Raw genomic sequence first — 27,822 nt, 5'->3', positions numbered from 1 at the left:
TTAACTGAAATGTATTGGTCTCGTCGATACCTATCGATTGATCCAAAAAAAATTTGCCACGCCCACTCTAACGCCCATAACGCTTAAATCTGTATACCTCCGGTAGGTGGCGCATTTTAATCTCGCTTTGCTGCTTGCATATCTCCATATAGCTGAGTAACGGGTATCTGATAGTCGAGGTACTTGACTATAGCGTTCTTCCTTGTTTTTTATTATTTGATGGACGTTGATGCACTACGAGCACTACAAACAAGTGGCCCAACGACACCAAGCACATGCTTGTTACGCGCGGGGCCCTTTTATCAATTTGGGCAAATATGCGAGTTCGCGAGGAAGATATAAAAAACAAATAGAGACGGGACACAAATGAAAATAAAAGAAGCAACTAAGAATGAAGCACATGACTTAAAATATTAGTTTTTAAAACCGGGATAGAAGTTGAAGTGCAAATTAAATGGTAAAGGTTGTTATAATTATTACAAAAATTTGATGTACATCGTGGCAAATATAGGGGATAATAATTTCGTGTTAGTCTAGCAGGGACATTGAAAGTTAGGCGGTTTACAAGTTCTACAGAATCAATATCACCTCTAATACGATTTTGCATAAAAATAGTACCAAGCATTGTTCTACGATTTACAAGTGTAGGTAAATTAAGCAATAGTAATCTACTCTGATAGGAAGCTAGCCTTACGTTTTGATCCCAGTTCAAACTACGAAGGGCAAAAAGAAGACATTTTTTTTGTACCGACTCAATACGGTCAATGTGCACTTGATATTGTGGATTCCAAACCGAAGAACAATATTCCAAAATAGGACGGACAAGGGAAGTAAATAATAATTTGGTTGTATAAGGGTCATCAAATTCTTTTGACCAACGCTTTATAAACCCAAGAACACTCATGGCCCTGTTGGCAGTGGACATTATGTGGCAGTCAAATTTAAGTTTTGGGTCCAGTAGAACGCCTAAGTCATTAACTGAATATATACGGTCGAGTGACGTATTTTGAAGAAAGTAACTAACAAAAGTAGGAGTACCCCTATAGAAAGTCATAACGTTGCAATTAAGGCATTTCAAATTTAAAAGGTTGTACTCACACCATCCCTGAAAACAATCAATATCTGACTGTAAGTTGAAACCCGACGCTATATCATTATATGATAAACAAAACTTAACATCATCAGCATACATTAGTACACGAGAATGTGTTATGGTAGAGAGAAGATCTTTAATAAACAAAGTAAACAGCAAAGGACCCAAATGACTACCCTGAGGCACTCCAGATGTCACGTAGATCAATTTTGAAACAGCGTCCCTCTGAGTCCTACCATTCAAATAACTTGAAATCCAAGTTAATAGATTACATGGAAACCCAAGCTGGTTTAATTTTAATAGGAGAATAGAGTGGTTGACAGAGTCAAAGTCCTTACTAAAGTCTGTATATATAACGTCAGTCTGCATTTTTTTCTTAAATCCATTTATTACAATAGATGACAATTCATGAAGGTGGTGGTCGATCCTCGCTTAAAAAAACCTGCTGACACGGTGATATGCGAGGAACATAAATGTTGCAAATGAGAAGTAATAATACGTTCAAATGCTTTAGGAATTGCCGACCATTTGAAAATACCTCTATAATTCTGGGCATCCGCCTTCGCACCTTTTTTGTGAAGTGGAATGATAAAAGAGTCCTTCTAGATAGTAGGAAAAACTGACGATGGAATAGACAAATTAAAAAGTTTAGGAATCGGTTTACATAGGGTTGACGCACAAAACGTAAGCACACACCCGGGGAGTCCAACTGGACCGCGAGAATAAGTTGGCGTTGTTGTTTCTAAGTCTCTTAAGAACTTTCCGTAATTATAGGAGTAAAAATACAATTAGGGTAGTTAGAATTTGACCAAGCAGCCGAACTATAAGCAGTTTGGAAAAACTCGGCAAACAAATCAGCAATTTCAGAAGCCGTCGATGCCTCCATTGAGTTAAAACTTACCGATGAAGGTAATGCCGACGACTTACGCTTGGCATTAACAAAGTTATAAAACTGCTTCGGATAATTTGAAAATTCAAATTTACATCGACTTAAATACATAGAATAGCAATAACTATTGAGAACATTAAAATCCGATCGAGCCACCACATATTTCGAAAAATCAGATGGTTTACTCGATTTTTTATACTTTAAATAAGTGTTTGTTATCAGGTTTTTAAATCTTTGAAGCGCATTGGTAAACCAATGAGGCCTATTAAGCTTTGAAGCCTATCAGGAACGCATTCATTAAAAAAATTATTTAACACTATATAGAATAGTTCAGTGACACTTTCAATATCCATACAATTGTACAAGCCAGTCCAATTATATTGAGAAATCATAACGTTAAGTTTTTTATAGTCACATTTTCGAAAACATCTCCTTTTAGTTTGAGGAACTAAAGGTGAGAGGGTATCAACGCATGGGAGGCAGATTGTCAAATCCAATGTTGGTTGATATCGGTCTTCAGGTACAACAAGAGCTTCAATTCTAGATACCGTGACTTCAGACGGGTCTGAAACAAACACAAGATCTAGTTGTCTTTTTAATGAATTCCGTATAAAGCTTACTTGCTGTAACGATAATTCAAAAAGGCCATCAATAAAATCATGGACTGATAAGGGTATAGCGACAAGTGAGTCAGTAGGAGGAGACCAAGAAATATCAGGGAGATTAAAGTCACCCAAAACAATCAAAAGATCTCTGTTAAAAAGAAGGGATAGAACAGATTTTATCGCAGACAGATGGTGCTCATAAATTATTAGATCAGAGCCAGGTGGAATATAGGAACATGTAACAAAAATAGATAAGGATTGCAAGGAAACTTTCACACTAAGAAATTCAATTTCGTTAGGGGTATCGTGGTGCATTTTTTCTGATGTTAGGCTAGTGGTAACGGCATTCAGCACACCGCCTCCCCTACGTGAGGATCGATCGGTCCTATAGGCATTAAAGTTATTTGACAGAACTTCATTGTCAGATATCTCTGGTTTCAGCCAAGTTTCCGTAAAAGCCAAAATATCAGCAGTAAATGCAGAGGAGTCAGCATAAAGCTTGGGAAGCTTCATATTTAGTCCCCTAACATTTTGATAAGCGAAAAATAATGCGAATTTTTCACGTATAAACTCCAAAACATCCTCAGATGTGGTATCTGGGGTGAATCTAGAAACAAATAATTGCTTCCTTTGTGGAACAACTGACTGATTCTTACGTCCCCCAGCAGCAGATTGAACCACACTAAGCTGAGAGCCAGAAACGGTATCTTCTGTACCTATAGGTACGGTCGGCACCGTAGACGGCACTGAAGATTATTTTACCACCAGGCTTCGAGAAACAGTGACTCCACCTGAATCAGCTGTATCCCTAGGCGCAGTTGGTTCACTTACCCCAGTGTCGACAGAAACTGCTGCAGCTACCAAGTTCGGATTTGGGGAGGATACCGTGACCGTATTAACTGCCGCTAAGCTGGCTTTTTTGCGTTTAGGCGACTCAGTTAGTAATTTTTATACCCGTTACTCGTAGAGTAAAAGGGTATACTAGATTCGTCGGAAAGTATGTAACAGGCAGAAGGAAGCGTTTCCGACCCCATAAAGTATATATATTCTTGATCAGGATCACTAGCCGAGTCGATCTAGCCATGTCCGTCTGTCCGTCTGTCCGTCTGTCCGGATGAACGCTGAGATCTCGGAAACTATGGGAGCTAGGCTATTGAGATTTGGCGTGCAGATTCCTGAGCTTCCTACGCAGCGCAAGTTTGTTTCAGTAGACTGCCACGCCCACTCTAACGCCCACAAACCGCCCAAAACTGTGGCTCCTACAGTTTTGATGCTAGATAAAAAATTTTAACTGAAATGTAATGTTCTCATCAATACCTATCGATTGACCCAAAAAAAAGTTTGCCACGCCCACTCTAACGCCCATAACGCTTAAATCTGTACACCGCCGGTAGGTGGCGCATTTTAATCTCGCTTTGCTGCTTGCATATCTCCATTTAGCTGAGTAACGGGTATCTGATAGTCGAGGTACTCGACTATAGCGTTCTCCCTTGTTTATTATTAAATTGGGCACAAACGGAATTGATCCCCTCATTGAGCTGTTTAAAAGCACCTGAGAGATTTAAAAGGCTGTCTCGAGTCTGCTTCATAAAGCCGCTCATCTCAACTACCATTTCCTTGCAGGATCCACATGACCACATGAGACCAGAATTAAGATCAATGAAGTCTTTGACTCTGCAGGAAATCCTGCGCATTTAACGTGCATCATCGATTCGCAGAGCCAGCAGAAAATAAAAGGGTCTTTAGTTGAAGACGAAAGAGTACAATTTTTCTTACAGCAGACAAGACCCATTTAAAGATGAAATAAAATAAAATAAAATATGAAAAATACCTCAAGTACATTTGGCACTGGGATCAAATTCCAAAACCACAAAGGCACAAAACACGAAAAAAATAAGAGCGCGAGATCGCATATTAATTTAAATGTAAGAGAGCACGAGAGAATACACGGCCGAATTCATGAATTTTATCAATCTTAGCTGACAGAGATGCCGGACCGGTGGAAAAAGGTGTTAGCGATTATTAATAATAATCTTGTTAGTATTAAAGATAAAGTGTGTGCAAGCCAGTATAACATTTTTTACCGTCAAAATAAAAGTTGAAAACTAGTTTCCATTGGCACTGAAGGAACAAATAATTTGTTAAATGTAAGGTGTATTTATATCGATCTGGCAACTCCGATAATATATAGAGTTACCGGAGTTTAATTGTCACCATTTCACGCTTGGAGGCTGAATTCACGAAATGGCGTTTATGCACACACGAATCGGCTGAAATCGCGAAATGAAAGCGTGAATTTGGCATCGCATAAACACAGTAATAAAGATACAAATTGTTGGAGTGTTATTTTATGCATGAAAATGGTGGGGGACCGTCGATTGCCATGATCGTTCAAGGCCGTCACTGAAATCACGATGCGACATATATCATGTGTCTAGACCGAACTCCACGTATAACATGATTATTTGGATATGCTTTTCCAGTAGACAAAAAATAACATAACATTTGCATAATTCCTCCATACGCAGGTACCTAGATTATTTCCATGAATAAATGTTTTCATATTATCTCCATCAAAGAGTTTTCATTGCATGAACTGGAGACGCACATAGAATGCATTGAGCAGAATTCCGTCAAGTTCGCTCAGAAAATTCTTTATTTTATTAAAATGCATTATGTCGATCTAAGTCAACAATCTTGTTTTCCATATAGGTTTTTATCTTTTTCTTTTACCCTGAGATGTGCAAATTAATTATTTCACTTGCGAATAATTTAAAAAAATTTATTTTTATTTTTTATTCACTAAGTTACAACTTTACAATTTTTCCTTAATACCGACTTTTATTCTACTGTTCACAATATTTTCTATTGAACCGATCTTCGCGGATGCAAAAACGGACTGCCTGGCCAAGGGCCGATTATCTGATAAACAAACCTCGGTTTAAGAGAATTGAGGAACTCATTAAGAGTTGGACAAGGGTTGGACTTAAGAGAGTCGGGAAATTGGATGATAAAATTCTCCGCTCGATTGCTAAACGGATTACGCTGCAGTTTTGGGGCTCGCCGGGTGTTTATGTTAGGAGGACCGCGGCGCAATTGAATCTTAATAATGAACTTCGATTGAAGTGGGGGAGCTAATTGGGATTCTGTGGGAACGCTGAGTAAGGGGATCCCAGCTAAGAATTGTTTATAAGAAATTGTTTACGACTTGGGTAAGGCGGCTGGGCGCTCGAGCTGGAAAGCGTTCTCTGCTAAGAATTGTATATGAAGAGTTTGTTTATAAATTGGGTAAGAAGGCTGGGATCATGAGCTGGATAACTCTCCCCCTTCTAAATTGAATCGTCCCGATTCATTGGAAGTGTCGGATAAACTGAATTTAGATGATTTGTCAATTCGACTATAATTTCATCTTCAGTGGTATTTTCATTTTCGGACATATTATTTTCGGGGGTTATTTCAATATGAATTTGCCGTGGTTTGAATATTAGATATTTTTTGAATTTAAATACAAGCGTGATAATTACATATATTAAAGTTAATATGATCAGTATTAACGTTATTGGAATTTGTGTTTGTTTAATTTGAATAAATGGGTTTAATATGTTAATGTTATCGAATGAAAGTTCCAAATCATTTGACATAAGATATTCGGATACTAAAAAATCATTATACTGTTTAGCAGTGATATATTATATTATCTTATGGTCCAGATTAGAATAGGGTATATTATTTATTGTAGTAGTACTATTAAAAGTAATTAAAAATGACCAATTTAAATGAGTATCATTAATAGTATTATAACCATTTATAAAAATGGCTCCTTCTTGGATTACATCAATTTTTTTTATTATATTCCCTGATTTTTTTACAAAGGGATTTTTCTCCATTTAGTAGCCTAGTAAAACAAGTACTTTCGGGACTTAAAGTGCCATAATTATTAAATATTTCTGTCTTAAAAATATAAATTACATAGTACCTATTGTTTCATTTGGCGACATGATTATCAATTAAAAGTTTTCCATCATTGTGTGAGATGGATCTTGCATTAAACACTTCGCAACGGTTTGTTATGATGGGGTATTTTATATATATCACAATTAATTCTTGGTGTATTTATTTCTTTAAATAATTTAGAATTAATAACAAATTGATTGTTATTATCTTGGATTAAATCATCAATTTTATTTTGGACCGTTATCAAATCATCGTGATCGGGACCCTGCTATCCATTTCCAAAGGTTGCCTATTTCATTGATTCCTCTTTTGCCCTACTTGGTAAAATTTGTTAGTACTTGTTTTTTATATCTAGAGTTAAGCTTATTTCTTTCCCCGTGATTTTCTCATAATTGACTTCCCCTACAAGAAAGTCCTTTTCCTTTCTGCCTTTGTTGTGAGAATTTAACATTTTCTCTTGTGCCTGTTTTAATAGCTGTGGAATAGTAACATATTCGATTTTATTGTATAATATATCGTATGGTTGTTGGTTGGTAATGGAATGTATAGTCATGTTGTATTTCTGAGCTGTTTATTTACAATTTCAGAATAATCAACTAAGTTAAGTTCATTTTTGATGCAATTTCTGTAAGGGTAGAATGAGCCCTTTCTATTTGTGCATTGGACTTCCAATGCGGGGATCCGCGAAATATAAATTTATACCGCATCTTTGTGCGAAGGATTTAAATTGTGTTGAAGTAAAACTAGGCTCGTTATCCATCATTCAAGTTTTGGCAAGTGGAAATTGTTGCAATATTTCTCCAATTTTGGTTTCTATGTTGAGTTTATTTTGGATCTCCTTTACAACTAAGTATTTTGAATATGAATCAATACAAGTAATGAACATTAAATTCTGAGCGTAAAAAATGTTAATATGCAGATTTTCTCCTTCTTTTTTAGGGATGGGTGCTTGAACAATAGGAATTAGTACAGGGTGATCTGTATAGATTTCTATGTTGTTTACGCCGTATAAATAGTTTCTCAAATTTGTAAATGCCCAAACTATTGGTAAAATTTCTTTCTTTTTGGTTGCATATATTTGTTCGGCGCTAGTTAGAGTTTTTGAAATAAAGGTTATTGATTTTCCTTCCTGAGAAAGAACAGCACCAATAGCTAGATCGGACGCATCGGTCGTTAAAGTGAATTTTCTATTTGATCAGGTTGTACCAATTCGATTTGTGCAATTAAATTATCTTTGAGCTCGTTAAAAGCTATTACAGCTGAATCATCTAACTGTATGGAAGTTTTACGGAACATTTTTTTGGATACTTTACCATTTTGACCTTCAAAATATTTTGTCAGAGGTTTTGCAATTTTTGCGTAGTTATAACTGGCCTCAACGGCCATATCTCAGACGTAATATTTTCTTTGAATCCACCAGACTTACCGAACGCTATGGTAATAGTTCAAGAACTAGAAAGCAATAATTTAAGGGCCCAATTCGCAAACAATTTTACATCATCACAGCGCAAAAATTATGAGTCAAATTTATTCGGGTACCAAAACTTAAATAAAAATCCCAGGCAAGGTAACCATAATAACTATAATAGCAATCAGAGGAATACAAACAACTTGAGGTTTAACCAACCCGATAGCCAAAATAGAAACAATTATAATCAGAATAAAAATCAAAATTGTAATCAGAGCAGACAGTAATCCTTAATATAATTCCCATAATCAATGGAATTCCAATAAAGCTCAACAAAACAAGCCAGAACCGATTGAAGTAGATGAATCTTAACAGATTAAGAATAGGCCAAAGTACAATCAGGGTTATAACAGTTATATCAACACATATAACCAGAATAAATGGAATCAAAATAAAAAGCAGGAGACACAAACAACTCCGTAAAATAATCCGCAGAACAAAAGAGAACCAATAGGTACGGTTAACCAACCGGCAAATAAAACTATGCGATTAAATAATTTCGAAGAGGACCATTTTTTAGGCCAGAATCCGGACCCTACTTAACAAGATATGATAGCAAAAAAAATAAAAAACACAGGAGCCACCTCCTGCTATATCAAAACAGGGATTTATAAATACAAAAACGAGCTTCCTATATATAAAAGAGTATCTACGGTTAATGGATATTCTATAATTAAATATTATCACATGGTAACGATCTTCGACACGCGTTACACATTTTATGAAATAGATGGGTTAAAATCAGACTTTCTAATAGGTTACAACCTATTGAAAAAAATAGGAGCTGTAATAGACACAGAAAAACGAGTAATAAGATATGGGGGCAAAGAAGAAAAATTGATTTATATAATAATAATTTATAATTCTCCAGTTTTAGTGGTACCAAAAAAGGTTTTTAATGAAGATGGTACTGCAAAGCTCAGATTATATTTAGACTATAAGAAACTAAATGAATACACCAATTCGGACAGATATCCAATGCAAGATCCTTCGGTGATTTTGTCAAACCTTGGAAAAGCAAAATACTTTTCCACGATCGACTTGGAGTCTGGGTTTCACCAGATTCTCATGAAAGAGACAGACATTGAAAAAACTACATTTTCTATAAATAACAGAAAATATGAATTCTTGAGAATGCCATTTGGGCTAACGAACGCTTCCAGAATATTCCAACGTGCAATGGATGACATTTTGAGAGAACAAGTAGGGAAAACATGTCATGTATATGGATGACATTATTATATTTTCTAAAACAATAGAACAACACTACAAGGACTTAATCGTCATAATTAATATATTACTGAACGCAAATATGAAAATTTCAATTGAAAAAACAAAATTCTTCAAATTAGAAACCACATTTCTGGGTTACGTTGTTTCTCACAATGTAATCAAAACAGACCCCGAACTAAAAATCTCCAATTTTAAAATATCCAATTCCAAAAAACATTCGCGAGCTTAGAAGCTTCCTAGGCCTTACCGGCTATTACAGACAATTTGTGCAAAACTACGCAAAAATTGCAAAACCTCTGACAAAATATTTGGAAGGTCAAAATGGTAAAGTATCCAAAAAAATGTTCCGTAAAACTTCCATACAGTTAGATGATTCAGCTGTAATAGCTTTTAACGAGCTCAAAGATAATTTAATTGCACAAATCGAATTGGTACAACCTGATTATAATAAAAAATTCACTTTAACGACCGATGCGTCCGATCTAGCTATTGGTGCTGTTCTTTCTCAGGAAGGAAAATCAATAACCTTTATTTCAAAAACTCTAACTAGCGCCGAACAAATATATGCAACCAAAAAGAAAGAAATTTTACCAATAGTTTGGGCATTTACAAATTTGAGAAACTATTTATACGGCGTAAACAACATAGAAATCTATACAGATCACCCTGTACTAATTCCTATTGTTCAAGCACCCATCCCTAAAAAAGAAGGAGAAAATCTGCATATTAACATTTTTTACGCTTAGAATTTAATGTTCATTACTTGTATTGATTCATATTCAAAATACTTAGTTGTAAAGGAGATCCAAAATAAACTCAACATAGAAACCAAAATTGGAGAAATATTGCAACAATTTCCACTTGCCAAAACTTGAATGATGGATAACGAGCCTAGTTTTACTTCAACACAATTTAAATCCTTCGCACAAAGATGCGGTATAAATTTATATTTCGCGGATCCCCGCATTGGAAGTCCAATGCACAAATAGAAAGGGCTCATTCTACCCTTACAGAAATTGCATCAAAAATGAACTTAACTTAGTTGATTATTCTGAAATTGTAAATAAACAGCTCAGAAATACAACATGACTATACATTCCATTACCAACCAACAACCATACGATATATTATACAATAAAATCGAATATGTTACTATTCCACAGCTATTAAAACAGGCACAAGAGAAAATGTTAAATTCTCACAACAAAGGCAGAAAGGAAAAGGACTTTCTTGTAGGGGAAGTCAATTATGAGAAAAACACGGGGAAAGAAATAAGCTTAACTCTAGATATAAAAAACAAGTACTCACAAATTTTACCAAGTAGGGCAAAAAGAGGAATCAATGAAATAGGCAACCTTTGGAAATGGATAGCAGGGTCTCCCGATCACGATGATTTGATAACGGTCCAAAATAAAATTGATGATTTAATCCAAAATAATAACAATCAATTTGTTATTAATTCTAAATTATTTAAAGAAATAAATACACCAAGAATTAATTGTGAAATATATAAAATACCTCATCATAACAAACCGTTGCGAAGTGTTTAATGCAAGATCCATCTCACACAATGATGGAAAACTTTTAATTGATAATCATGTCGCCAAATGAAACAATAGGTACTATGTAATTTATATTTTTAAGACAGAAATATTTAATAATTATGGCACTTTAAGTCCCGAAAGTACTTGTTTTACTAGGCTACTAAATGGAGAAAAATCCCTTTGTAAAAAAATCAGGGAATATAATAAAAAAAATTGATGTAATCCAAGAAGGAGCCATTTTTATAAATGGTTATAATACTATTAATGATACTCATTTAAATTGGTCATTTTTAATTACTTTTAATAGTACTACTACAATAAATAATATACCCTATTCTAATCTGGACCATAAGATAATATAATATATCACTGCTAAACAGTATAATGATTTTTTAGTATCCGAATATCTTATGTCAAATGATTTGGAACTTTCATTCTATAACATTAACATATTAAACCCATTTATTCAAATTAAACAAACACAAATTCCAATAACGTTAATACTGATCATATTAACTTTAATATATGTAATTATCACGCTTGTATTTAAATTCAAAAAATATCTAATATTCAAACCACGGCAAATTCATATTGAAATAACCCCCGAAAATAATATGTCCGAAAATGAAAATACCACTGAAGATGAAATTATAGTCGAATTGACAAATCATCTAAATTCAGTTTATCCGACACTTCCAATGAATCGGGACGATTCAATTTAGAAGGGGGAGAGTTATCCAGCTCATGATCCCAGCCTTCTTACCCAATTTATAAACAAACTCTTCATATACAATTCTTAGCAGAGAACGCTTTCCAGCTCGAGCGCCCAGCCGCCTTACCCAAGTCGTAAACAATTTCTTATAAACAATTCTTAGCTGGGATCCCCTTACTCAGCGTTCCCACAGAATCCCAATTAGCTCCCCCACTTCAATCGAAGTTCATTATTAAGATTCAATTGCGCCGCGGTCCTCCTAACATAAACTAAGCGGGATCCAGTTAATGTAAACACAAGCATCCGGTCGACACCCGGCGAGCCCCAAAACTGCAGCGTAATCCGTTTAGCAATCGAGCGGAGAATTTTATCATCCAATTTCCCGACTCTCTTAAGTCCAACCCTTGTCCAACTCTTAATGAGTTCCTCAATTCTCTTAAACCGAGGTTTGTTTATCAGATAATCGGCCCTTGGCCAGGCAGTCCGTTTTTGCATCCGCGAAGATCGGTTCAATAGAAAATATTGTGAACAGTAGAATAAAAGTCGGTATTAAGGAAAAGTTGTAAAGTTGTAACTTAGTGAATAAAAAATAAAAATAAATTTTTTTAAATTATTCGCAAGTGAAATAATTAATTTGCACATCTCAGGGTAAAAGAAAAAGATAAAAACCTATATGGAAAACAAGATTGTTGACTTAGATCGACATAATGCATTTTAATAAAATAAAGAATTTTCTGAGCGAACTTGACGGAATTCTGCTCAATGCATTCTATGTGCGTCTCCAGTTCATGCAATGAAAACTCTTTGATGGAGATAATATGAAAACATTTATTCATGGAAATAATCTAGGTACCTGCGTATGGAGGAATTATGCAAATGTTATGTTATTTTTTGTCTACTGGAAAAGCATATCCAAATAATCATGTTATACGTGGAGTTCGGTCTAGACACATGATATATGTCGCATCGTGATTTCAGTGACGGCCTTGAACGATCATGGCAATCGACGGTCCCCCACCATTTTCATGCATAAAATAACACTCCAACAATTTGTATCTTTATTACTGTGTTTATGCGATGCCAAATTCACGCTTTCATTTCGCGATTTCAGCCGATTCGTGTGTGCATAAACGCCATTTCGTGAATTCAGCCTCCAAGCGTGAAATGGTGACAATTAAACTCCGGTAACTCTATATAATTATCGGAGTTGCCAGATCGATATAAATACACCTTACATTTAACAAATTATTTGTTCCTTCAGTGCCAATGGAAACTAGTTTTCAACTTTTATTTTGACGGTAAAAAATGTTATACTGGCTTGCACACACTTTATCTTTAATACTAACAAGATTATTATTAATAATCGCTAACACCTTTTTCCACCGGTCCGGCATCTCTGTCAGCTAAGATTGATAAAATTCATGAATTCGGCCGTGTCGTATAAGCAGGAGCAAATTTTATTTCACGGTTTTAAGAAATCATGAAACCCTTAGCATAAACATAGTATATATTTATTCAAATAATTTCAATGATCACATTTCCCAACCACCATTGAGGATATGTTCCACTCTCGTTTTTTTTATAGTGGTGTCCCGCATAGGCCTAGTCCACGTTCCAGATCCGAATATATGAGAAAGAGTGTCCTAATTAACAACTTAGTCGACATCGGTGGTATCCTATATGAGAAATTTTATGATGTATGTTAAAAATGTACACGCGATTTTTTTTTTATTTCATGCCAAATTTTACTTGTTGCATTTATTTTTATACCCGTTACTCGTAGAGTAAAAGGGTATACAAGATTCGTCGTAAAGTATGTAACAGGCAGAAGGAAGCGTTTCCGACCCCATAAAGTATATATATTCTTGATCAGGATCCGAGTCGATCTAGCCATGCCCATCTGTCCGTCTGTCCGTATGAACGCTGAGATCTCGGAAACTATACAAGCTACAACACCGAGATTGAAATGCGCCACCTACAGGCGGTAGACAGATTTAAGAGTTATGGGCGTTAGAGTGCGCGTTGAAATTTTTTTTTGGATCGATCGAAAGGTATTTATCAGACCAATACATTTCAGTTAAAATTGTTTATTTAGCATGAAAATTGTGGGCGCCACAGGCTTGGGCGGTTTGTGGGCGTTAGAGTGGGGGTGGCATATTTGCGTAACAAACTTGCGCTGCGTGCAACGTTTCGGAATCTAAACCTGAGATCCCAATTCTCTATCTTTGATAGTTTCCGAGATATTCACGTTCATATGTACGATTTTTTGAGGTTTGTGGGCGTTATTGTGGGCATGGCAACCTTTTTTTGGGTCAATCGATTGGTATTGACGAAAAGTACACATTTCAGTTAAAATTTTTATTCTAGCATCAAAACTGTAGGAGCCACAGTTTTGGGCGGCTTGTGGGCGTGGCACCCTGCTGGAACAAATTTGCGCTGCGCAAGAAGCTCAGGAATCTGCATCTCCCAATAATCTAGCTCTTATAGTTTCCGAGACCTCAGCGTTCATCCGGACGAACAGACAGACGGTTACATACTTTCCGACGAATCTAGTATACCCTTTTACTCTACGAGTAACGGGTATAAAAAGACTATGCGTCTAAGTCTGAAATCACTGTAAAACTTGCCGGCCGTCCAAGTATCCAATTCTCTGATGGCTGCAATCTTTTTAGTCTTCTTCTGTTCATACACCCAGAAAAAAATCCTTTCGAAACTTCAAAAATCAAGCCCAAACGGGGTAAAAAAATGCGTAAGCCCGTTTGTTGACTATTCATGAAGGCTCGTTCATGAAATTTGATCGAAATTTGTGGAGTGGTTTTCGAACGAATTGGGTCAGTTTATGAACATTTTTGTATTGAATTAGTAACATAGTTAGGATACGACCTGGTATTTTTCTGTAAACGTATTGAAAACAATTTTGGAACTCCTCTGGTAAAATATGTGAGCAGAACGTTCTTAGATAAAGAACGGTTGGTAAATATTCCGAACCGCCGTAACAAAAAACGTTTATATATTTTATTTTTTTTTATACATTTTTTGGACAGTGGGTTTATATTTAATTCTAAAAAATACTTTGTTATTACTAAGAGGATAAACCAACTTCAAATGACTGAAAATGGTCATCGAAACGTTTTACATTAATTTCATTGCCTGCTATATATGCAAGACTATACTGAATTATTAAATATTTGATGGATTTACTCTTGACATTGAATTGTTGAAATACATTTTCTCGGTTCTGTGTTTTTCCTCAAAGGGGATACACCATAAATTGCGGAGAGGATCACATTTCCTAATCGCTGACGCGTAATATACCAAGAAATGATGCTTAGGCTTCAGGATTCTGTACAGTTTTGTATACATTGTTCTTAATTAATAGTTGTAAATGACTTAAATCTTCTTATAAAAAACTTGGTTTTAAAATAACATCAATAATTTGAAACAATGATGTGATAACTAGCCAATGCTTGTTGTTTACAAGTATCAAATGAACTAAAATAAAGCTTTAAAAATTTACAAAACACATTGATTCACTTGCGGAAAGGCTTAAGCTAAAATTAAGCCTATGAGAGTCCAAGTCACCACAAACTTTCCAATTTCTATTTCTCCAAACTGGAGAAGAGATTGCCTAGTATTTATAATACTTAAAGAAACACCATCATCTTTAATCAGCGATTGTAATACGTTGCATAAGTCATATTGGCAAACGCCTTCAAATATACGAGTATAATGCATAATATCGAATGCCATATTATCGGTTACATTGAAGCCAGGTAATCCTTCAAATATGCAAATATTTTCAACTCATGTGTCCTTAAAATTATGTAATTGTAAATCGGTTTTATAGTTTTTTGACTGTTCTGAATCAAATTGCATTTCGAAAGGAGAGTAGTACAAGCTCTACAGTAATTTAAAGCATTTAATGACTGCACTGCCTAAAACGCTATTAGGGCTTAAATTGTCGCCTACAATCAAACCTAATACAAAATGGACCATGCGTATTTTACCTCCAGTATCTATTGCTATACCTTCTTGTAACTCTTTCAGCATTTCTACTAATGAAAAAAGGACTTCTCATAACCAAGATATTTTAAATCTTTTGTCAGTATGAAAGCAGCAGTTAAAATATATTCTTATTTAGATTGTAAATATTGTGAGAACCTTGGAAAACTGATATAAACACAACTGATGGAAGTTTTGTGGCTTCCTAGAGGATTGTTGATTTGAAAATCATCTAGATAGAGAATAAACGGTAGACTCAAATCGAACCCAAGCTCTTAAACTTTCTTTATAAACCACTAGCAAAGTTATTTATGGTACTGCTTTTCATGTACATTTCGGTATTTTTCAAAATTCTGTTTAAATCTTCAGGGATTTCAAATATTGATTTAAAAATAAACTAAAGTGGCATTATGCAAATGGTTTCTGATTTGGAAGATAAGGTAAGATTACCCTTACTGACTTTCTCAGCAATGGTTGTTAGAATAATCTTGTCGATCGGTTCCTCGTACAACAGGAGTTCTTTTAACATTTTAAACAGTATATTCCGTTTAAATGTCAATAATGTTGCAAAAATGTAGAATACAATTTAAATCTGTATTAGTTTCTTTATTGTTTAAAGTTTTTTCAATTAAAGTGTTTGCTAATAAAAATAGACTCGATATCATGTTTTAAATTTTAAGGAACACTTTTACATTGGTGCATTTTTTTAATATGCACTTTAAAGTTTCTTAAAGTTGTAAAGTTTAAAAAAATGTTGGGTAATACATGGTCATCATTTAAGTGGCTTGTTAATAATGTGAAAGATACCAAATCCTTATCACACTTAAAACAAAAATACATTTTGCTCCTGAATCTCGTTAAAAACATTAAAAAGGCTGATTATACTGACAGATTTTTTGTCGTGTTCAGTGTTTATTTCTTAAAAAAATGTTTGTACTAACAATCAAACATTGTAACAAGCTAGTGGATATTGTAGCCCTAAGACTTGAAAGATTTTAAAACAAACGTCTAGACACTCAATGAAAGACCCACATTTTAGCAGAACTTTGTTACAGCTGATGTAGAATCCACGTATTTCATCTGGAGGTAGTCCTTCGACCATAATGAATGTTTGAAGACCTCCATTTGCCTCTGGTAGTCGTTTAGTGTTGGCAAACATAAAACCAGACTTTCTTGATCGTCGAGTATGGTAGTTTTCTTAGTCTTTTTTCCAGTTTCGTATAGAAATGCTGTTGTCGAATGAAAAATGGCTATTAAAAGAATGGCTTAAATGTAGTCCTGAGCATCTGTAACATTGATTTTTAATATACCTATATTTTGAATGGAGGAGCCACAAAGAAAACGACTTTTATGGTAAGCATTAGTAATTTTTTTATAGTGTCTTTCGATATGCTTCTTGAAAAAGGACCACTTTGCGAACAGAAAATTCCCCTTCGAAGGGTAGAGAATATAAAAATCAATTTTGATCTGGATTTATAATATATAAAAATAAAAATAAATAATTATATGATAATATAAAATTACCAGTTCGTCAGCTTTTGGATGCGCAAATTTTGACTATTCGTAAAAAAATCCAAACTTCCCATTGACTTTAAATCCATCTGACGAAAGTGATAAGTCTTTTGCCATTTATCAATCACTCCAGCCCAATCGCATCCGTCTCGATTAAGAGCGGTCTTGTAAGCAATTAATATTATTGAATCTACTTGAACAAATGAGTCCAAATCAGCAAAGCAGGGCGTTGAAGGCCTCGACGGAGAGAGTTAGGCCTGGAGCTTACGTTTTTTTGCTATTGTACCGGGAAAACAACTTCCCAGCAGAGTTATTTCTGTTCTTCCTTGGAATATATTAAAAATCCTGCGAAGTAAACAGTAAAAATATTTAATATTCGCCTTATTTAGTATATGTCTTTTATACGGGTTTGCAGTTATTGTTATAAGTAACGTTTAGAATTACCTACAGTTGACTTTGGGATGGAAATGATTCACAATTTCTTCAATTAATTGGTTAAACTGCGAAAAAAGGACTTATTCTGTAATAATGTCGATCAAGCCATATCTATGAAAGTCCGTAAAATTTTTATTTTTCTTATAGTGCGCAATAATTGAATTCCCTCTTGATCTTTCTTGTAAAAATTTGACTATGTCATACACATTCTGTTAAAATGATTATTATTTTACCTTATTCAGAACTTTTGACTTGGAAATGTTAAGAAATTTTGTTTCTAGGGGACTTGTGACCTTTGTGAAAAACATATACATACTAAAATTCAAATTTTTTATTATGATCATGTTAGTATGTTTCAGATTTTTCTAAAACCACTTCTTAAGGTGCCTGAATAGTTTTTGCTATATGCATGTAATTTGACACCGACTAGTTCGTCGGTTACCAATACCGTTCGATTTTTTTGAAACAAACGCTCAAGAAGAGAGAACTGTGCCTTTTCAACTCCCAAACGTACTGGTTGTGTTTGTTATAGAGTAAAGGACCTGTGCATATTTCAAATTTAACTGTATAGTTTTGAACTTAGTGTGCTGGGAGTCCTCTTGAAGTGTCTGCTAACCCTAATTTAAGGGCGATTTGATCTTCGAACTGGGTAAGTTTTAAGCTAAAAAATATAGCTAATTAAAAAAGTGAGCAAAGAAAAGAGAAAAAATATGGCCGATGCCGACATGTTGGCGGCTGGCCCAGAGGAGGATGCTGACAACTCTGGTGAAGAGATGTCGGGTGATGCTAATTTCGTAATAGTTGGCAAAAATCCACCAAAAAAATTAAAAACCAACACAAAACTTAAGTTTTTGATAAGCTTAAAAATGGTGTAATTATAAATGAGGTTCTAAACGAAGTTCTAGGTGTCTCCAAAGAGCAATGAGATGATCGTTAAGAACGGTTCTAGCACATCTAAATGCAGTTCTACTGAATCTATAAATTCAGTTGTTGCAGTAGTGTTACGTACCCTCCACATAGAAAGATTCACATAGAGAAACAAAGACGAACCTATAGCCAGGGGGAGGGGGCATGTGACTAACCAGACTCATACTGGTAAAGGCAGAAGAAAATGCAATTCAGAAATTCTCGGGTGTCGCGTGGCCAGAACAACGGCCACGATCGAACTACTGGTAATCATACTCAGGTCGGCAACAACCGACCGATGACTCCCAAGATAGCAGATATCAAGAAACAGTAATCCCAGGTGGGAACACCTAGCTTATCCGACCCATACCGGAGGCCAAGTAAAAGCTTTAGTCTGGTATAAAAGTACTTAGACAAATAGAGAAAGGGAGAGAATCCATTTGGGTGTTTTGCTGACGGAAACCGGCAGCTCCGAGGGAAGGCGACTTTCCCAGGGGTAGTCGTCCACGGAGTCTTTTGCCACCAGGACCAGCCACCATATCCAACAGTCCTTGAGGAGAACACAATTGCAGATCGAAAGGATCTTATGTGTCAAACCAGCGCCGCCATTGTTATCAAAGAACGTGGAGAAGGTCAACAATAAGGACGACATCCGACATACTGTGATGTTTGTGGACGCAGCATCCGTGATCCTCTGGCTCCAGAATTTGTTCAACTGTAGAAACCACCCGTTCAGAGGCGTAGCGACCAATAGCATACGTCGGAGAAAGAAGATATGCAATGTAAATGTGTTAATCGAGCCAACCAAAGCTAAAGTGAACTCATGCATAACCAAAAACCAATGTCCTCAAGTAATACAATTGGATAACAAGTGAAAATCTAAAAGAAATTGGAAGCATTCAAACATACATTGAAATACATTTAAACCAACCGAATCAATAGACAAAGGGCGAATCATGATGAACAATTAGTGAGGACGATTCTCTCCGCCAACCGTTGAAGAAGTAGCATGCATCTGGCATAATATATAAAATTAAATGTCTGCACCATAAGTGTATTATAAAAAAATAACTTTATTTAATTTACTTTTACACTGGTTACAATATTTTGGGTTGGAAAAACACCGACTTGCTATTGACAAATCTCAAACCGAACTCACTGTCCAACTCCTACTTCATTTACGATCATACCTCGGCTTTGAGCTTTACAGCTTTTTTTGAGTGGGACTTATTGCTATTGAGTGACTGTCTGATTTTGGACTTTGGACTCCAGACTTTGGTCCCGAAATCTGCGTATCCTGAATTGTGGGAACGTGCCGATAGTCTGAACAGCGGCTCGTTCTAATTGTTTAATCTATAAACTGTGTTTTTTTGTTTCATGGTAATTTTCCTCTGGCTTGCTTATAGTTCGGTAATTTTCCATTGGATTGTTGGCAATTAAATTTGGGTTCTTATTTCTTAGATGGTGTCTCGACATGTACATAGGAGTATGTGAGGCTATGGATATGTCACTCCCCCATCCGTTGAATTTGGCCTGTCCTCAGGCGGATAGTCTTGGGTATGACATTACATTTTCTTCTATGTTAATCTGATTGGGTAGATTGTTTACAATTTCTGTGCCCTTTGGTGTTTCTTCCTTTGATTTTACAAATTTTACAATAAGTTTTCTTGGGATGCTTTTTAACTTATACCATAAATACAATAAAATGCTTATAATAATGATTACAAAGGTTGTTAAAGTAATTATTTGAAATACATTATACTATTTTCTATGTGATTCTATTATTTCTTTTGTTTGAATATAAGACAATGGTTCCAATTTTGTTATATTATTATTTATGTAAACACTCTGTGCGTTGAATTGAAAGAGTGAATTCATCTAATTGTATTAAACAATTAAGGATTTTAACGAGGTTACTTCCGACTATAGAAATTTCTTTATTATTGCAATTTTGATTCAGCAATGTTTTAGGGATGTTCCAAGTCAATAAAATATTGGGTTCAACAAAATTAATTTGGAAATTTTTATAAGGTTTAGTGTATTTGTATTCAGTGTTTTCCTGTCTAATTATTCCATTTATACAATCATCAATTACAATTTTTCCTGTTTCTTTATTAAATATTTTATCGTCATATAGGAAATATTTATCAAGTATATTTTCTGTTAAAATATTGTTGTTTTCATCGGGATAAAGAATAATTTCGAAAACGGGAGATTTGACTATCTCTGAAGGAATGTGGGAAATAATCATAATTTCATTTGTGTCTGTTTTAGGCCAAATGGAAGTTTTGATTTTCAACATTTTCTCAGGGCTCAAATTTTTTTAATAATCGTGTTTTAATAGTTTTGGATTAAATAGTCCCAATCTTGTCATTTGCATTCCTAGTTCGATATCTTCTACGTATTCCGTAAAGTGTTGTAAGTTAAATATTAAAACGCTAACTTGTTGATCTCTTTCTCCTTTTTCTGTTAAATTGGTAATTATTTGGATTCCGTTATTTATGACATCGATAACCATATTTAAATCAGTGTTTTGAACGCTAGTATCTACCAACTTATTGATTTTCTGTTCCATCTCATTTTTATCATCTTGATCTAAAGTTCCGAATAGATACTTGTAAACTGTTCCTAAGATATTGAATACACCTCTCTTACTATGTTTTGCTATTGTAATTCCATTGATTTCTCTTTTAAGTTTTTCTACTAAATATCTGATTTGGATAAGATCATTAAATTCATCGGCTTCTTTGAAAGGATTTTCAAATGTTTGCTCGTTTTTTGTTACATTTACACTTAAGTAATGGTATCACTGTGGACGGAAGTACACATAGTGGCGAAGTGCGCAAGAGAGCGTGCGAAGACAACTATTATATATAGCCGCAGAATTGAAAATCTGCAATTATGGTCCGATCATAACGAGTGATACACCAATCGAAAGGTATCGCACTAACTAAGAAGATTGTATACCAAGATTTTCGAAATATAGATTTGTTTGGGAGAAAAAGCGGTGAAAATGTAAAAGTAAAAATTTAGAAAATTGGAGCTGCTGGATACGGCGGGGATTTGTTGAAATCCGATGTTCCGTTTAAAATTAATTTAAAAAACAAGATTTTCTTCTTCCCAAAATGAAAATGTTTGTCCCTTTGTTTGTGGGTTTGTATGCATCCCATCTTAGTTTTAGGGTTTCGAAAACCCTATGGGTGTATAAAGAAGCTTGAAATAGGAAACGTTTGTTCTACGACTTTTGGAAAAACCCGCTAGTTTAGCGGAAAATCCAAAAAAAAGCCAGATTTAAAATGCTTATAGTAGCTAAACAACTAATGCTACAGAAACGTGCTATATATCTCTGAAAAGATAATTTATTTTGCTAAATACTTTTCATATTGTAAAATTTTATGAATATAATAGATTTAGAGTTATGATAAAAAGTTATTTTTTAAAACTACTTTTTAACTATTTTCTCAAAATTGAGTCGAACGATTTCCTTTGAAATTTTATATCGTATAGCCCTTAAGATTCCTCAACTTTTATTCTATAACACTTTTTGCCCTAAAAATTACCGTTTGGAAGATATTAAGCGATAAAAAGTGCAAATTGTTTCAGCTCCGTATACGTAATATTTCATACTTATTGGAATAAACAAGAAAAAAACCAATTTGATGACAAATATTCTTATTCCATTTTTTCAAACGGAAAATCTGTTATGGTTTTATGGTCCTTTGCTTGCATGAAGCTAATCGAAATAGGAAACTTGATAAATTTGTTCTACCACCTTGGAAAAACCCGCTAGTTCAGCGGGAAATGTAAGAAACGACAGATTTCACTTGGAATTTGAAACTACACAACCCTTGAGATTTTAAACTTGTGCTATTAAAATAGGTAATTGAAGCGATAAAACTTGTTATTAAAAAGTTTAATATTCATATTAAATGTTTCATTCTTATTAAAATGTGAATGTAAACAACCCCTACCTTATTAGAATAAAGTTAAGCCGAAATGGAACATGAAAGTGTGTGTTTGGTTTTTCAATAGCCAAGACATATGGGGATGACTCCTAGTCATGGTATTGGGGTACTTAAACTCTTGTGCAAAAAAACTTCTGATATCAAACAAAAACACCTTTTAACGAGGTAAAAAGTAGTGGTGAAAGCGCTCTTAACAAAAATTTCTGATATCAACAATTGTGACGAAATATGATATTACATTCGATAAAATAAATAAACTATATTAAATTTATGTATTCGGCACGCTACAGCAGAAATTTTATGTGTAGGTAAATAAATAATAAATATAATAAATTTAATATAGTTTATTTATTATATCGAATGTAATATCATTTTTCGTCACAATTGTTGATATCAGAAATTTCTGTTAAGAGCGCTTTCGCCACTACTTTTTACCTCGTTAAGAGGTGTTTTTGTTTGATTCATAATTAGTTGGTATTTCAATTGATCCTGTTTTAAATACAAGATATCCATTTTGTGCCTTTATTGGATTTATTTCAATACTTTGTCCAATTGTCAGTTGAATTACAGTTGCTAATATTATAGAGATTGTGATTGTAAATGTAAAGAATTAATTCGAACTTAGTATATCTGTTTTCAAAATCTTATTCGCATCCTATAATTCTTAATTTTTCATTTACTGCTTTATGAAACCTTTCTATGTCCGAAATACCGTTTTTACTTGTTGTTACTTGAATTTGAACTCCTTCCGAATTTAACCAATCGTGTAAGGCTACGCACATAAATGCTGAAAATTTATCTCTACCTGTGACTTCTACTAAAGTAGCAAATTTTGAATATACATCGTTACATGATAAAAATTGTTGGTTATCTCTCTTATATTTTAAATTTCTGGGGTAAGTTCAAATGTTAGTTTAGTATTTCTGTGTTCTGTTTTAGCAATGTTACAAATTTCACATTCATTTACTATATTTTGAATTAGTTTTTGATAATCAGGGAAATAATATTTTTCTCTAAGCCATTTAGTAGTTTTTTCGATTCCTGGATGTAAAAGTTCTTTAAGTCTTTTCAAAATTGTTTCTTTAAAATCTGTATATGTCAATATGTCTTCGAGTCTGGTCGTACATCTTACTAAGTTTGTTAAATGATTTGCATTTATAATTTCAACATAGGCTTTTTGGAATGTGAGAAAATCTGAGTCATGTTTAAAATAAACCGCGCTCTTTTTGGTGCATAAGTATGCTTTAATAAATTCCTTCGCTGCAGTCTCTGTCATTTCTTTATAAATAATTTTAATTTTCAGTTTGTGAAAATAGTGTGTTACTTCAGTTGTCTTCGTTTCCTTTTATTATTTCGATTTGTCGGGGAAAAAAAGTAAACGGTAGTAGGGTGTATTTGTATGTTCTGGATAAAACGATGGTGTATTTGTATGTTCTGGATAAATTTTTATTGTATGTTCTGACTCACTGTTTCGCTGGTGCGGGGGCGCTTATCGCGAGCGGAAGTTGTTGTTGTGGAAGCTGCTAGGGCCGCGCTCACTTCCCCTCCCTGTTCCCCTCCCACTTCCCCTCCCACTTCCCCTCCCCCTTCCCCTCCCACTTCCCCTCCCACTTCCCCTCCCCATTCCCCTCCCACTTCCCCACCCGCTTGTCCTGGTGCTTGACCCTCTGGGGAGTTGCGCTCACTTCCCCTCCCCCCTTCCCCTCCCGCTTGTCCTCGGACTCTCACTCTCGTTTGCGATAGCGCCCACTCCGCCATCCCCTCCCACTCCGCCCTCCAACTTGTCCTCTCACTCTCGTTTAAAAGTTATGTATGTATATATTGTTATCGTGAAACATTGTTGTGTGTATATATATTTTTGTTATGGCTTACCACATGTATTTATTTTATTGAAATATACTACATAAGTATTTTATCTCTCTTTCTTTTCAGATTTTTTTTCGTCTCGCAAACTGGTATAAATATGAGATGTATAGTACTGGGGTAATTCAGAAAGCAGAAGTCAAATTCAGAGCAAGAACTCACTTACACTATTTGAAAAATCCTTCATCATCAGCATTATAAGCAGCAGCAGCAGCAGCAGCAACATGTCTGACTTTGGAGAACAGTTTAACGAGCTTGGGGCCGTCTCTCTACCCCCAATTAAGAGTGTTAAGGCTCTCCCGTTTGACACACCGATTGTGATACAGAACAGTGAAGTGAAGCGGACACGCTTCGGCGACAAATTAATGCTTACATGCGAAGAGTTTGTGGTATTTTTACCAGAACGTTTTAGTACTCTGCAACCGAAAGCTGTCGAGCACATGGCGACGGGGGGCTACAAGCTAGTCAAACTTAAATCAGAAGGGGATAATTATATTTTAAATTTTTGTAACGAATAAGAAAAAAAATAAAATAAACTTTTTTAATTAATATTTGAAACAAAACAAAAACAAAAATGGGTGATGCTTTGCTAACAATAACAATCCTGGGCCTAGTAACACAAATCCTGTCGCTAGTGAAATACGATATTGTGATGTCTGTAATCTAAATGTTGCTAAAATTAGTTGGTCGCATCACTTACGCACCAACTTGCATAAACAATTATCTGGTGCGCAAATAAGTGATAACTTGCGGTGTATAAGAAGTGCATTTCGGAATCGTATTGAAACTTATATAATCACAAATCCAAATAAAGAATGCTTGGATATCAATTTATTTCAACAATCAATCAAAGAACAAGTGATCACTCTACTCCAAGAAGCTCAAAAAAAACACGTCAATATCAAATTTAATTTTGAACAATTCTGTAATTATGTTTTGATTAAAGAGAGTGAAGATCATTGTGAAATCAATCTAAAGTCATTTCAAACAAAAATGCAAGTCTTAAATCCAACAATGAGTCAGACTGAAAATCTAAATGAAATAATCAAAAATTTAAATGACTATATGAAAAGTGAAATGAGCGAGTTTCAAGAACGAGACAGTGGTTGGTCCCTAATTGAAATAGTTCATTTATAAGTTAATATAAATAAATATCAGCCAATAAAGGGCTCGAATTTCATTGGTTTACCAAGAGAAATAGTAAATAGAAAAGCCTGCATCAACGTGCAAAATAGAGACGAATATTGTTTTAAATGGGCATTAATATCGGCTTTTGTGAAATTACCTTGTAATAAGAATCTACCCAATCAATATAAACGTAAAGGCATTTACAACATTGGATCGGATATAATAAATATAAGAAATAAATCGTTAAATTTTAGTTGGTTAAAATTTCCCACACCGGTCGACAGCATAAAAATATTTGAAGAAAATAATCCTGAAATTAGTGTAACTGTGTTGGGTGTAGACAGCGATGAAAAGACAATTATCGGCCCATATTATTTAACTAATAATAAAACTAGCAACGTCTTACACACAATATATATACTACTTCTCGAGAAGGATGACAAATATCACTATGCTTGGATTAAAAATATTTCCAAGTAAGATTTAAATTAGAAAATTAAAAAAAAAAATTATATATATATTTCTTTGCTTCACCATTAGATTACTTCGCAAACAAATAACGAAAAGTACGAGGAAGATTCATCTATGCAATGGCTGTTTTCTACATTTCTACGATAGCGACAAACTGGAACGACATATTATGGAGTGTAGTAGAATTATAACTGAGATGCCCACAAATGAAACGGCGACTTTAAGATTTAAAAATTTAAAAAATCAATTAGATGTTCCTTTTGTAGCATATGCTGATTTTGAATGTATTTTAGAAGGGATGAATCTGAAAACTTCGGATAACATAAATTTGATTCAAAAGCACATACCGTATGCATATAGTTAATATATAAAGTGTTCATTTGACAATAGTTTGGATATATATCGAATATATTATGGTGAAGATTGTGCAAAACATTTTGTTGAGAGCATATATAATGATTGTTTAGTGTTATATCAAAATCACTTAAATGTAACGATACCCTTATATTCGCTATCAATGGAGCAACAAAAAATAATTGACTTAGAAGAAAATTGTAGTATATGCGGTAATATATTCACTGATCAATCTAAAAGAGTTCTAGACCATTGTCACTTAACAGGCAAATATAGAGGTGTAGCACATAATAATTGCAATTTAAACTATAAATTAGCAAAATTTTTCCCAATATTTTTCCATATTCTCTCGGCATACGATGCTCATTTATTTGTAAAAGAATTAATTAAAATTCCTGGTGATATTTCTATAATTCCGCTAAACAAAGAGTTTTATATTTCGATCTCAAAGAAAATTTATATAAGTCCCAATGAAACGTTAGAACTTCGATTTTTAGATTCATTTAGATTTATGCCTTCCATATTATATTTGAAGGTAGATGTGCTGTTGCTATGCGATGTTTTTGAGAATTTTAGAACAGTATGTAAAAAAATCTATAATTTAGATCCTTGTCAATATTATACAACTCCTGGTCTATCGTGGGATGCTATGTTGAAGACAACTAAAATTGAATTAGAACTACTCACAGATATTGATATGTATAATTTTATAATTAAAGGTATTAGAGGTGGTCTTGTTCAATGTAGTAAACGTCATTCTATTGCAAATAACAATAACGATTACGACTGTGAGAAAGAATCAAATTATATTGTATACTTAGATGTTAATAATTTATATGGGTATGCTATGTCACAAGCTATTCCGTATAAAAATTTTAAATGGCTAGAAGAAACAGAAGAGGGAAGTTTTGAAAATTTTGATTTAAACACGTGCGTAGGTGATCAACCAATTGGTTATATTTTAGAGGTCGATTTGGAATACACTGAAAACTTACACAGCCAGCACAATGATTTACCATTTTGTTCGCAGAACAAAATAAAATTAAAATATGCAACAATCAAAATTGATTGCAGACTTGACAAACAAATATAATTATATAATTCACTATAGAAATTTGCAGCAATGTCTTCGACATGGACTGATTTTAAAGAAAATTCATCGAATATTACAATTTGATCAATCTGATTGGCTTAAAAAATATATTGATTGTAACAATCATCACAGAACATTGGCTGTTAATGATTTTGAAAAGAATTTTTTCAAACTGCTTAACAATGCAGTCTATGGCAAGACAATGGAGAATGTCGACAATAGAAAATCAATTAAATTTGTGTCCAGGTGGGAGAGTGATGGTAAAAAATTGGGAGCTAGAGCACTTATCTCAAAATTTAATTTTAAGAATATTTTGCATTTGGCCGATGATTTCTTTGCAATTCAAATGAAAAAAGTGCATGTTGTCTATGATAAGCCTGTCTACATTGGCTTCACCGTTCTAGAATTATCAAAATTTAAAATGTACAATTTTCACTATGACTATATGAAGCCGAAATATCAAGAAAATATAAATTTAATGTATATGGATACTGATTCTTTTATCTATGATATTAAGACTATAGATTTTTATGATGACATTCGTTTTGAAATTGATCAGCATTTCGATACTTCAGAATATGATAAAGATAATGTT

The 27,822-nt window shown here is 34.2% G+C and overlaps 1 protein-coding gene across 1 annotated transcript in view; it reads left to right on the top strand.

Annotated features, from left to right (window-relative positions):
• Window positions 1-26,215, top strand: part of LOC139352955 (uncharacterized) — a 40,315-nt gene extending 14,100 nt beyond the window's left edge. Inside the window, exons 2-3 of the transcript XR_011604018.1 lie at window positions 24,251-25,785; window positions 25,850-26,215. The gene's annotated coding sequence lies outside the window, so the exon portion shown is untranslated. The remainder of the gene's footprint in view (window positions 1-24,250; window positions 25,786-25,849) is intronic.
• The last annotated feature ends 1,607 nt before the right edge of the window (window positions 26,216-27,822 follow it).

The sequence above is a fragment of the Drosophila suzukii genome, chromosome 3 (assembly GCF_043229965.1).
Source record: "Drosophila suzukii chromosome 3, CBGP_Dsuzu_IsoJpt1.0, whole genome shotgun sequence".
Lineage (NCBI taxonomy): Eukaryota > Metazoa > Arthropoda > Insecta > Diptera > Drosophilidae > Drosophila > Drosophila suzukii.
Note: the sequence above shows the minus strand (reverse complement) of the source record. Positions and strands in the feature narration are given on the sequence as shown.